The sequence below is a fragment of the Pinus tabuliformis genome, chromosome 8 (assembly GCF_031772625.1).
Source record: "Pinus tabuliformis cultivar Carrire ecotype Pingquan chromosome 8, CPIR1, whole genome shotgun sequence".
Classification (NCBI taxonomy): Eukaryota; Viridiplantae; Streptophyta; class Pinopsida; order Pinales; family Pinaceae; genus Pinus; species Pinus tabuliformis.
This window is the reverse complement of record NC_142294.1, coordinates 574,100,505-574,111,762: the sequence shown is the minus strand read 5'-3', so window position 1 is coordinate 574,111,762 and position 11,258 is coordinate 574,100,505.

Below are 11,258 nucleotides of genomic sequence, written 5' to 3'. Positions count from 1 at the left end.
TACATTTAGGGAAGCAAGCTTCTCTACCTCATCTATCTCCATTAGAGGCTCCTCAAACTTTAAGGATCGTGTACCCTCATCAAAATTGATATGTCTGCATACAACTATGTTACATTCTGACATAATGTAGACCTTATAAGCCTTAAAAGTCTTGTTGTATCCCACAAAATACCCTTAAAACTAGAAGGTTTCAACTTAGTTCTTTTCTCCTTGAGAACATGAATATGTACAGGGCAACCAAAAACATGAAATGTGATACTTGTGGTTTCTAACCAAAAAAGAAAAAAACTTATTATTGTCTCTTGTCCTATAATATCCTATGGGGACACTTGTTCAAAATGTAGACTATTATGCAACATGCTTCTAGCCAAAGACAAATGTAAAGATCTAGATCATGGATCATTATCTTGGCAATCTCTACTATGAATTGTCCTTATATGCAACCCCATTTTATTGTGGGTAGTAAGGAACTGTCAATGCCCTCTTAACTCTTGCTTGCCTACAAAAAGTGTGAAAGTCCTTGAAGGTATATTCTCCTCCATTGTCCTATATCAAGACATTATTCCTCTTACACGTGATTTTCTATAAGAGCTAACACTTCAAGCTTATCAAATACCACATCCTTAGTCTTCATGAAGTAAATACAAGGCCCCTACGAGGAGTTATCAATAAATAAAACATAATAAGTGTAACCTGCAAGCTATGTTAAAGTCATGGGTCAACATACATTTGAATGTATTATGTCAAGAATCTCTCTTGACCAATGTTCACTATAAGGAAATGTAGTCTTAGCATGTTTGTTGTGTGCATAACCTTGCACACTTTTATCTCCTCGACATTGAAGTCCAACTATCCCTATACCATTCTCCAAAGTGAAAATGACCTAACCTCTTATGCCAAAGTTCACACAATTTGTCATTGTCATGCACTAGGAATCTCATTAGATCTACTAACAACCAATATATAAAGTTTAAACCACCCTCCCCAACACCTTGAGCTAAAACTCAACCAAGATCCACACATCTCCTTGGAATGATGACTTGTTGATCATCAAACTCAACACATCTTAGATCAATCATAATCGAAAATGAAAATAAATTCTTAGTCAAACCAAGAACATATGAAACGCCACCAAGCTCAAGAACATCCCTAAGGGCATACAAAATGAGATGGACCCCACCGCTACTACTAGATACATGGCATCATCACCGAGATCCACCGATATGTCTGCCTCTTAGTCATAAAGTCTACCAAAATCCTCCTTGTTGAAGTTCACATGATTGGATGCCCCATTGTCTACATACCATCAAACACCATAGAATTTCATATGAAAGGAATGAAACTATCAAGGTGGTTACATGCAATGAAGATGTAAGATCGTCCTATTCTAATAAAGGCTTATGTGCTCCTTACAAGTTGTTTTTGCAACTACAATTAGCCCAACCCTTCTTTTTGGGACATTAATAAGCATAGTGGTCAAATTTTTTACACTTAAAACACTTCGTATTGCTCAAGTATTTCTTGCGTTCATTCAAAAAACTTGAATCCTCTCTCTCCTTTTTGACACTTCTTAAGATAGTTTCTTGTTGTTTGTCTTCATCCTATTGATTAGATCTAGATTCTTCCTTCTCTATATGTACGTCTGTCTCCAACCTCATCCTCCTAGACAAAATCATCACAGCTTCTCAAAGGTGAGAAGCTTAAGTCAAGCACAAACACCCCATACTAATAAGAATATTAAAACCCAATCAAGGCTATGGGTATTATCTTTTCACTCTTGACCTCTTCTCCAACTACTGCAAGTTGATCATAGAGTTTGATAGTATTCATTAAATAACTAGTTATAGTATCTCTCTTACTCATTTGTGTGGCTCTGAACTTACTCCTCATAAGCATCTTTCAATTGAAGTTCCCACTCTAATATAGAATGACTAGAGCTTCAAACATCTCATTAGCAATCTTATTTCCCACAATGTGAGAGATCAAGTGATCTTCACCAAGCCAAGGATGACTACTTGATCCAGATTTAAACAGGAACACAACAAATTACAGAGATAACCATATACACAAAGATGCAGCGGAAATAATACTTCATTTCATTAATGGAAAATACTGACATATGCTTACAAACAGAAATGGCAATAAACTAGCTAGGGCGATGGTAGCTTATCTCTGAGAAGAGATGTGATGGCTACATGCCTCTGAACTGTTCTGAACTGTATTACAATGAGGCTCGAAGGCCTATTTATTGTTGAGAAACAATGGAAAACCCTTCACATACCGAAACCTAACCCTAGAAGATGAAACGCCAAATTGTGGGCCCCGTTTGGATAAATTGGTACATCAATTTCCCGGGGTCGTAACTTTGGCATACGATCTCCGTTTGACGCGTACGATAGCTCGTTAGAAAGATCTATCCGAGTACTACCACTTTGGGAGGCAACATAGAGCTCGGTCGCCCCAGAATTCCAAAAAAACGTCGTTTAGGGCCTCAAAACGGCTCTGGAAGTTCAGGACCCGAAAAACTGCTAAAAATAGTAAACTGTGCTACAATTAAGGAAACTGAAAATGCTGAGAAAGACAATGGTGGGGGTCCAGGTGGACCTGGCAGGTGGCCACCAATATCCACCTGGATCATTCCTCCCCCCTTAGGAAGCAATGGTCCCCATTGCGTTGAGCTCCTCCATGAGATGAGGAAACCTCTGCTGAACTTGTTCCCTGGTGAGCCACTTGCCCTGCTGAAGGAGTTGGCCTGCTTTGACAACTCGATACAGTTGGATATGCTGTTGGCGAGTGTTCTTGATCTGTGTGTCCATGATCCGATCAGTTGCAGCTTGTTCCATGCAATCGGGATTTAATTATGTGGGTTTGAGCTGTTCTGCAATGTCGGATGTGTCTAGCAATGGTGGAAAGTATGGCCGAAGGCGGTCCACATTGAACACTGGGTGCAGGCCAAGGAATGGGGGAATGCTGAGCTCAAATGCATTGTCTCCCATAGCCTTAGTAATGGTGTAAGGACCATATCGAAGTGGTCTCAATTTCCGATAGGCTCCAGTAAGGCGTTCCTTTTGCAAATGCAACCAGACTTTGTCGCCCACCTGAAACTTGTGTGGCACCCGGTGTTGATCATGTCGCTGCTTGTACTTGGCATTTGATTTCTCAAGAATGTCATGGACCTGCTGGCGAATATGTTGGATGCGCTCAATGAAGCTGGTGGCCTTATCTGTTTCGGACTGGACATGAGCTGAATTCATGTGAGTAGCTGCAAGTGGCATGGCCACATCAATGGGGCATAGTGGCTGGAATCCTAAACCCACCTGAAAAGGGCTATGGCCAGTGGAGCTGTGAAGAGCTCGGTTGTAGCTGTGCTGAACATAGGGGAGGCTCTCGTCCCATGTGCGTGGATGCTTTGAGTTATACATGCGCAGAATGTGCACAATCATCCTGTTGACAACCTCTGTCTGGCCATCAGTTTGAGGATGGAAGGCTGTGGACTTCGTGAGTTTGGTGTCCAGCATTGACCAGAGACTGGACCAAAATGTGCTGAGAAACCGACTGTCCCGATCTGAGATGATAGACTGTGGGATCCCAAAGTGCACCCACACTCGTTCAAAGAAGAGTTTAGCAGTGGCTTCTGCTGTGATATTCTTCTTGCAGGCCATCATAATGGCCATCTTTGAGAACCTGTCGACGACCACAAAAACACAGTCATTTCCATGCTTAGTGGAAGGAAGGCCTGACATGTAATCCATGGAGATGGATTCCCAAGGTCGACTAGGGGTAGGCAACGGGGTATAGAGGCCTTGCTTCTTAATGGTCGGTTTGGCAATGGCACAGGCAGTACATGATCGGATGTACTTCCCAACATCCTGTCGAAGATTCGGCCAATAGAAATAGTTTTGCAGTACTGCCACTGTTTTCTCGACCCCGAAATGCCCAGCAGCCCGACTGTAGTGTGCTTCCCAAATCATCTTGGCACGCTCGCTTGAAGGAACACAAAGGTGACCGAGGTGGCATAATAGGGCATCCTGGAGGTGAAAATCTGCAACCTGCCGACCCTCCAAGAGTGTCTGGTATGTGTGGCCGAATTCTGGGTCGCTTTTGTAGAGAAGTGGCCAATCAGAAGTCTCGTGCCCGCAAGAGTTGAGCACGGTGGTTAGCGCCATGATCGGTGGTCGACTGAGGCAATCTGCAACATTATTGGTGCTGCCCTTTTTATACTTGATATTCAAGTGAAACTGTTGCAGGTATGTAGACCACTTCTGATGGCGATCATTCTGCAATTTCCCTTGGGTCTGTATGAATTGCAGAGGTCGGTGGTCTGTGTGGATGACCGTTTCCTTCCCCAAAATGTAATGCTTCCATTGTCGGCAGGCCTGTACAATGGAATACATCTCTTTATCATAAGTGGGGTACTTCCGGACTGTGTCTGAAAGTGTTTCACTGTGATATGCCACTGGATGTCCATGTTGAGTAAGGACTGCCCCAATAGCATAGTCAGAGGCATCTGTCTCGACCTCAAATGGTTGTTGTAAATCTGGTAACGCGAGCACTGGTGCCGTGCAGAGGCGATCCTTCAACTCCCTGAATGCCTTCTGTTGAGATTCAGACCAAAAGAATTTTGCTTTCGCCCCGCCCTTGGTGACTTGACTCAAGGGCCAAGAAATATGAGAAAATCCCAACACAAACCTGCGGTAGAAGTTGGCAAGACCTAGAAAGCTGCGGAGCTCTGTTAGAGTGGTTGGAGAGGGCCAATCCCGAATGACTTGGACCTTGGCTGGATCGACATGCACCCCCTGTTCATCAATGATGTATCCCAGATACTGGACCTCGGTCATGCCAAAAGTGCATTTCTCCAAATTGGCACATAGCTTGTGTTGCCGCAGTGTTTGGAGAACCTGTCGGATGTGGTGGAGGTGCTCTTCCCAACTCTGGCTGAAGATCAGAATGTCATCCAAGTATACTACTACAAAGGAGTTGGTGAATGGCCGCAAGATGTCATCCATTAGCCTCATAAAGGTTGCAGGAGCATTCGTCAATCCGAAAGGCATGACCAACCATTCGAAGAGGCCCTCCTTGGATTTGAAGGCAGTCTTCCACACATCTGAGGGTTCAATTGGTACCTGGTGATATCCTGACTTCAGATCGATCTTGCTGAAATATTTCGCCCCCTTTAGTTGGTCTAGGAGGTCATCAATCCGCGGGATCGGGTACCTATTACGGACAGTGATCTTGTTCAGCGCCCGATAGTCAATACAGAGTCTCCACGTCCCATCCTTCTTCTGTACCAACACTATCGGGCTCCCACAGGGCGAAGAACTCGGACGGATGTGACCTTTCTGTAGGAGCTCCTGAATCTGCCTCTTGATTTCATTGTTCTCCAGAACGGAGCGCCGATAAATTGGTCCATTGGGTAGCGGCGCACCTGGGGTCAGATCAATGGAGTGCTTGACTTGACAGTGCAGAGGAACCCCTGCCGGGGAGGTGAAGATGTCTTTGTACTCCTCCACAATCTTGTCCATTTGTAGCTGCCGTGCAGAGGGACCTCGTTTGGAGGCCGCGGCCACTGTCTTCTTCTTCCCTTGAGGGCGTATCATCAGGAAAACAAATTTCCTGGTTTTGGAAATGATCTTACTGCATTGTTTTGCAGTAATCAAAGAGATGGCGGCAGGTGGTGGTACCTCTGGTATCCTGAACAACTTATTTCCCAATGTAATAATAACAGCACGGGGCCTTGATTCATACACAGCATGTCGCTTCCACAAGTATGGTTGTCCTAGTAATACATCACAAACTTCAAGGGGAGCAATGTCACACAATACCTCATCCGTGAAGGGCTTGATGTTGTATGGAAGGCGACACTGCTGGCTCACGCGAAGATCTCGCCCTTGGTAAAGCCACCCAATGGTGTATGGTTGTGGATGTGCTGTGGTCGGTAAGCCCAACCGCTTCACGACCTCTGCCAAAATGAGGTTCTTTTGACTCCCGCTATCAACAATGAACTGTATTGGGGAGCCCTTGACCCACATCTGGGAGTGGAAGAGACGCTCCTCCTCCTCTGGATCTTCGGGTTCATTTTTCTGGATCTTTGCGGTAGCAACAGTGGCGCTGGGATCCGCATCAATGATCTGCTTCCCTTTTTCATACCCCTTATCGGGTTCTGACTCAGAGTCGGAACATGCATCTGATTCTGAAACCTTTAGCTCAGCCACCAGTGACTGTTTGGCCCGACACTCACTTGTGTTGTGAGTGGAGCTCTTATGGAACTCGCACCATTTTCCAGTGTCCTTTCTCGGCTTCGCGGCGTTGCTCTTTGCTTGCAGCTTCAGCTGGTTGTCTTGGGCTGTCCCGCCTTGGCTTTGTCCTTTGTTCTGTGGTTTAGGGGCACCTTTCCCCTGCTTTGGATTCGCAAATCCAAAGTCTCGCTTCTTTTGTTTAAACTTCTGCTCGACTTTGACGGCATACCGGTATGCTGCGCCGAGCGAGGGGATGTTTAGGAACTGTATTTCTTCCTGGATGTACTTGTGCAGGCAGCCACGGTATTTGAGTATCAAATGTTGCTCCGAATCCTTGATACCCAACTTTGTGCGAAGGGTATGGAAAAGATTGGTGAACTCCGGCACATCTTGGTCCCTTCCCTGCCGCAGCGTGGTCCACTTTATGTATTCATCCTCATAGCTTCCGACAGGGTAGTACTGCTCCTTGATGGCATCCCGGAACGAATCCCAGGTGGGTGCGGCTGAAAATAGTGAGCCAGTACTTTCATCCTTCTGCTCGCAGTAGGTTTCCCACCAGTCCTTGACGTGGGGGGCTGCTTTGAGAAGAGCAAAAACAATCTTTTCCCGACTCGAAAATTCATGAACAGAAAAATAACCCTCTAGCAGATTTAACCATTTATCTACGGCATCGGCGTCTATCTGACCCTCGAATATGGGGATTTCAAAATTAACTTGTACCTTAAAGGGTGTGGCGTTTCCAGAGGTGCTGCTGGAAGCCGATGCGCCGCTTCTGGGTAGCCGCTGAAGGATCTGCGCAAAGCTGTCCATCATCGCGTTCCGTTGTCGCTCGAGCGCTTCTTCGAGCAAGATTTTGATGGGATCTCCTGCCCCCTCGTCTTTCTTCTCGTCCGCCATGGGAGGCTGTCGGGATTTGCGAGGCTGGTCTTGCAAAGGTTCAACCAGTTCAAGCCCTAACTCCTTATATCCCGACCTTGTTGGGGACATGCAAAGAAAAACAGAGAAAAAGCAGACCGCTCTGATACCACTGATCTAGATTTAAACAGGAACGCAACAAATTACAGAGATAACCATATACACAAAGATGCAGCGGAAATAATACTTCATTTCATTAATGGAAAATACTGACATATGCTTACAAACAGAAATGGCAATAAACTAGCTAGGGCGATGGTAGCTTATCTCTGAGAAGAGATGTGATGGCTACATGCCTCTGAACTGTTCTGAACTGTATTACAATGAGGCTCGAAGGCCTATTTATTGTTGAGAAACAATGGAAAACCCTTCACATACCGAAACCTAACCCTAGAAGATGAAACGCCAAATTGTGGGCCCCGTTTGGGTAAATTGGTACATCAATTTCCCGGGGTCGTAACTTTGGCATACGATCTCCGTTTGACGCGTACGATAGCTCGTTAGAAAGATCTATCCGAGTACTACCACTTTGGGAGGCAACATAGGGCTCGGTCGCCCCAGAATTCCAAAAAAACGTCGTTTAGGGCCTCAAAACGGCTCCGGAAGTTCAGGACCCGAAAAACTGCTAAAAATAGTAAACTGTGCTACAATTAAGGAAACTGAAAATGCTGAGAAAGACAATGGTGGGGGTCCAGGTGGACCTGGCAGGTGGCCACCAATATCCACCTGGATCACTACTTCGCCTTAGAAGTCATCTTGTTATATTTTAGTGCAACATCCATAAGAAGAGGAACCTTCTTCTTGTCAAATTTCCCTTACACTCTATGTCTGGTCTATGACTAGACTAGCATACAAACACACTAGGAATGTTAAACCAAAACAACTTTGCACAACAAAAATATAATAGCAGTGTATCAATAAAATACACAAATAAATACATGGCCCAAAACACTTCTTATTATTCCATAAACAAGAAATCCATAGGGCTCTTGTACCAGGGATGATGGCCCTTTACACCCTGATACAAGACTAGTATACAATAGTATACACCTAGGGCTTGAGGTCAACTCCCTTTGACCTTCAATCCACTCAAAACAACAAAGAACAAATGCTTGGCTTACTTGTGTAGCCATGCTTTGCTTATGCTTTGCTTCCAGCCCTTTCTAACATCTTGCCCTTAATGCACCTAGATGTCCTTTGCCACCAAAAACCACAAAGAAATTCTCCTTTGTTCCTATGTACCAATAGCTACTCACAATGGAATTTTTCCTTCAAAGTCACTGCATAATTAGCCTCCAATCATTGTTGTTCAACCCTCCTTTGAAGAACAAACTTCACACACTATGCTCAACAACTATCTACTCAACAGAACAGTAGCCTTTTCTACCTTCGTTAGCCTCTACTTAGGCCTGAGGCACCTTTGCCCTGTGCCACAAGTTTCCTAAGGCTTCTAAGTCGTCAATCCCTCGGCTTGTGACCTCCTTAACTCAATTGCAACCCTATTTACCACATGTGCTTGGTCCAAAGGTCTTTTGGCCCTTTTCCAGCCACTTCAGAGGCCATTCGGCCTACTTGTCACTGAAAAAATAGGGCTTCGACCTTCTCCAAGACATAGACCATAACTCAACCTAGATAACAACAGACAGAGATTCTTCGCAGCCTTCCTTCGAACACAGAACCACACGTCCAACGAACAGACTTGGGAGGATACTTGACCTCCTTCACAAGACAAAGCTCTTCTTTTAAATCACAGAAATTCATCCTCTTTCAGATCTGGCTTGTTCTCTTCACAAGATGAGTTGCTATGTGGTGAATGACCTCTCATGGTCTCTCCAATATATGGCTCTCCAATTATTATCTTAGTTGCCCCCTTTTGTCCATCAAAGGTGTCCTCCACAATAATTAGAATAAACAAGTAATATCTTTGGGTCTCAAGCTCACGACTTTGGGTCCAAAACCTATTGGCTTGGGTACTTTGCCCACAAAGTGGGTCAAATCCTCACAAGTCAAGTACCCTAGACTTGTGGGAGTCCCTCCCAAGCTACACTTTTCAACATTTCTCCACAAGATGCAAAAGCTTATGCTCCTCCAAATGCATCTATTGTTGACACTTACTAACGCTAGTCGTACTATGACTCCTAAAATGCACTTTTAGAAAACAAATCAACAACCAAAAACCTATCACAAGGTCATAATGTTTTTCTCAAGCATAGATCTTAGGCATCCCACTTCTAACCTTTTAACAACTCCTCATCCCAAGAAGACTATCTATACACGAATTCCTATAAGGTTTTATAGATGTGCTCCAATACTGTGTTAAAGTTTTCAACTCATGATAACAATTCATTGTACTCATATTAAAACAAAAGGCATTAAACTACTCTCAACTAAAACATCACACTAAAAAGGTATGAACAAAAGCTAAATGGGCGATTAAACCTACTATTGCTTTTTCATTAATTCTGCAAAGGACATCCACTACAATAAACTCATAAAACCCCTTATTAAAACATAAAACTAGAATTAATAAACACCATAACCGCCCGCCCCCCGTGGCCCCCTTTCTTTCCTAGATTAAAAATGCAAGAAGATACAAAAAAATCCCCATCTTAGTGGACAACCATATTAGAAAAAGCAAAACTTATATATGCATAGGGAATAACACCCAAACTTGCATGAGAGAACTCATACGATAAAGTGCCCATATTAGTCTAGGGATCAACACCCCAATTAATCTAGGGTTCAATGCCCAAGCTAAATAAGGTATCACTATTCACCCTAAAGGTTAAGCTAAATATTGAATAACACTAAAAGCAATTTCTAGGAAAAGTATATTCTAAATTTGAAATCATTAATTTAAAAACATCAGCTCTAAATCTAAAAAGGCATCTAAGCCTAGCACATACATACAACATGCATGCATCCTCCACCCATCTATTGTTTACAAAGCATAGTGTGCCTCTCCAAGAGGCTTCCCTAGTGCACCCTCACCTTCACTACACCAATAAGTTGCATAAGAACCAACATGACTACTAAGGAACCCTAACTAAGCAACACACAAAGGAAAAAAAAAAAAAAAAATTTAGGTGATTTGGAGAAGAAAAAATATAACCAAAAGCATTCAAGCTTCCTTGGCTATACAAAGGAAAAAGTTACACATGTTATAACCATCTCTGGTTTGGTATAATGATCCCTTAATAGTAGTCATCACAATGAACTAAGTCAAATTCTTATAAGTTCTTTTGTCCAACTATTTCTCCAATATTTATTTTTCTAATATTTTAGTTGTTACCTCATAAGAAAATAGTTCATCTATTACCATTTCATTCATATAGATAGAGTTTGAAACATTGTACGTTATAAAAGTATTATTTAAGTTTCAACAATAAACAACCATAAATGATATAATATAATAACATAACTTTAGTACTCAATTATATCATGTGCATGTAGCTCTAATTACATTAAACTTTTAAAATGTATTTCTACACATGATAAAAAGCATTGCTTGGACTAATGAACTTCAAGGCACTAATGAATATAAGAGATCAATGGCGTCTCTTAAATGTACCTCAATGGTTATAAGGCACCCACATGTTCATTATAGGTTTGGAGCTATTGCCTTGAAAGCTTCATACACAACCCTTATGACCTAGTGCATTCTCCAAACACCACCACTTTCAAACTAAATCCAAGCTTCTCAAGAGAGGGGAGGTGGTTTTAAGAGGGGAGGTGGTTTTAAGGGCTAAGAGAGGGGAGGTGGTTTTAAGGGCTAACATCCTCTCCAAACATAATATTGAAGGGTTTTTTTACACCCTAAAGAAAAATGCATAGCTCGTTTGAAAGTACTTTAAAAATATATATATATATATATGTAAAAAAGAAAATATGTAAAAAAGGAAAATGTGTAACTTGTTTTATTAATTATAAAAAAGATAGCATGTACTCATTATAATGTGTAACTTGTTTTAAAGTAAAAGTAAGATAATATCTAGTTATTCATTATTACTTTTGTCAATTCAATATGAATTAATATATCAAACAAAAAAAATCATTTATCTCTACAATTGTCAAAAGATGTTTCACAATTAAGCTGGTAATTTTACA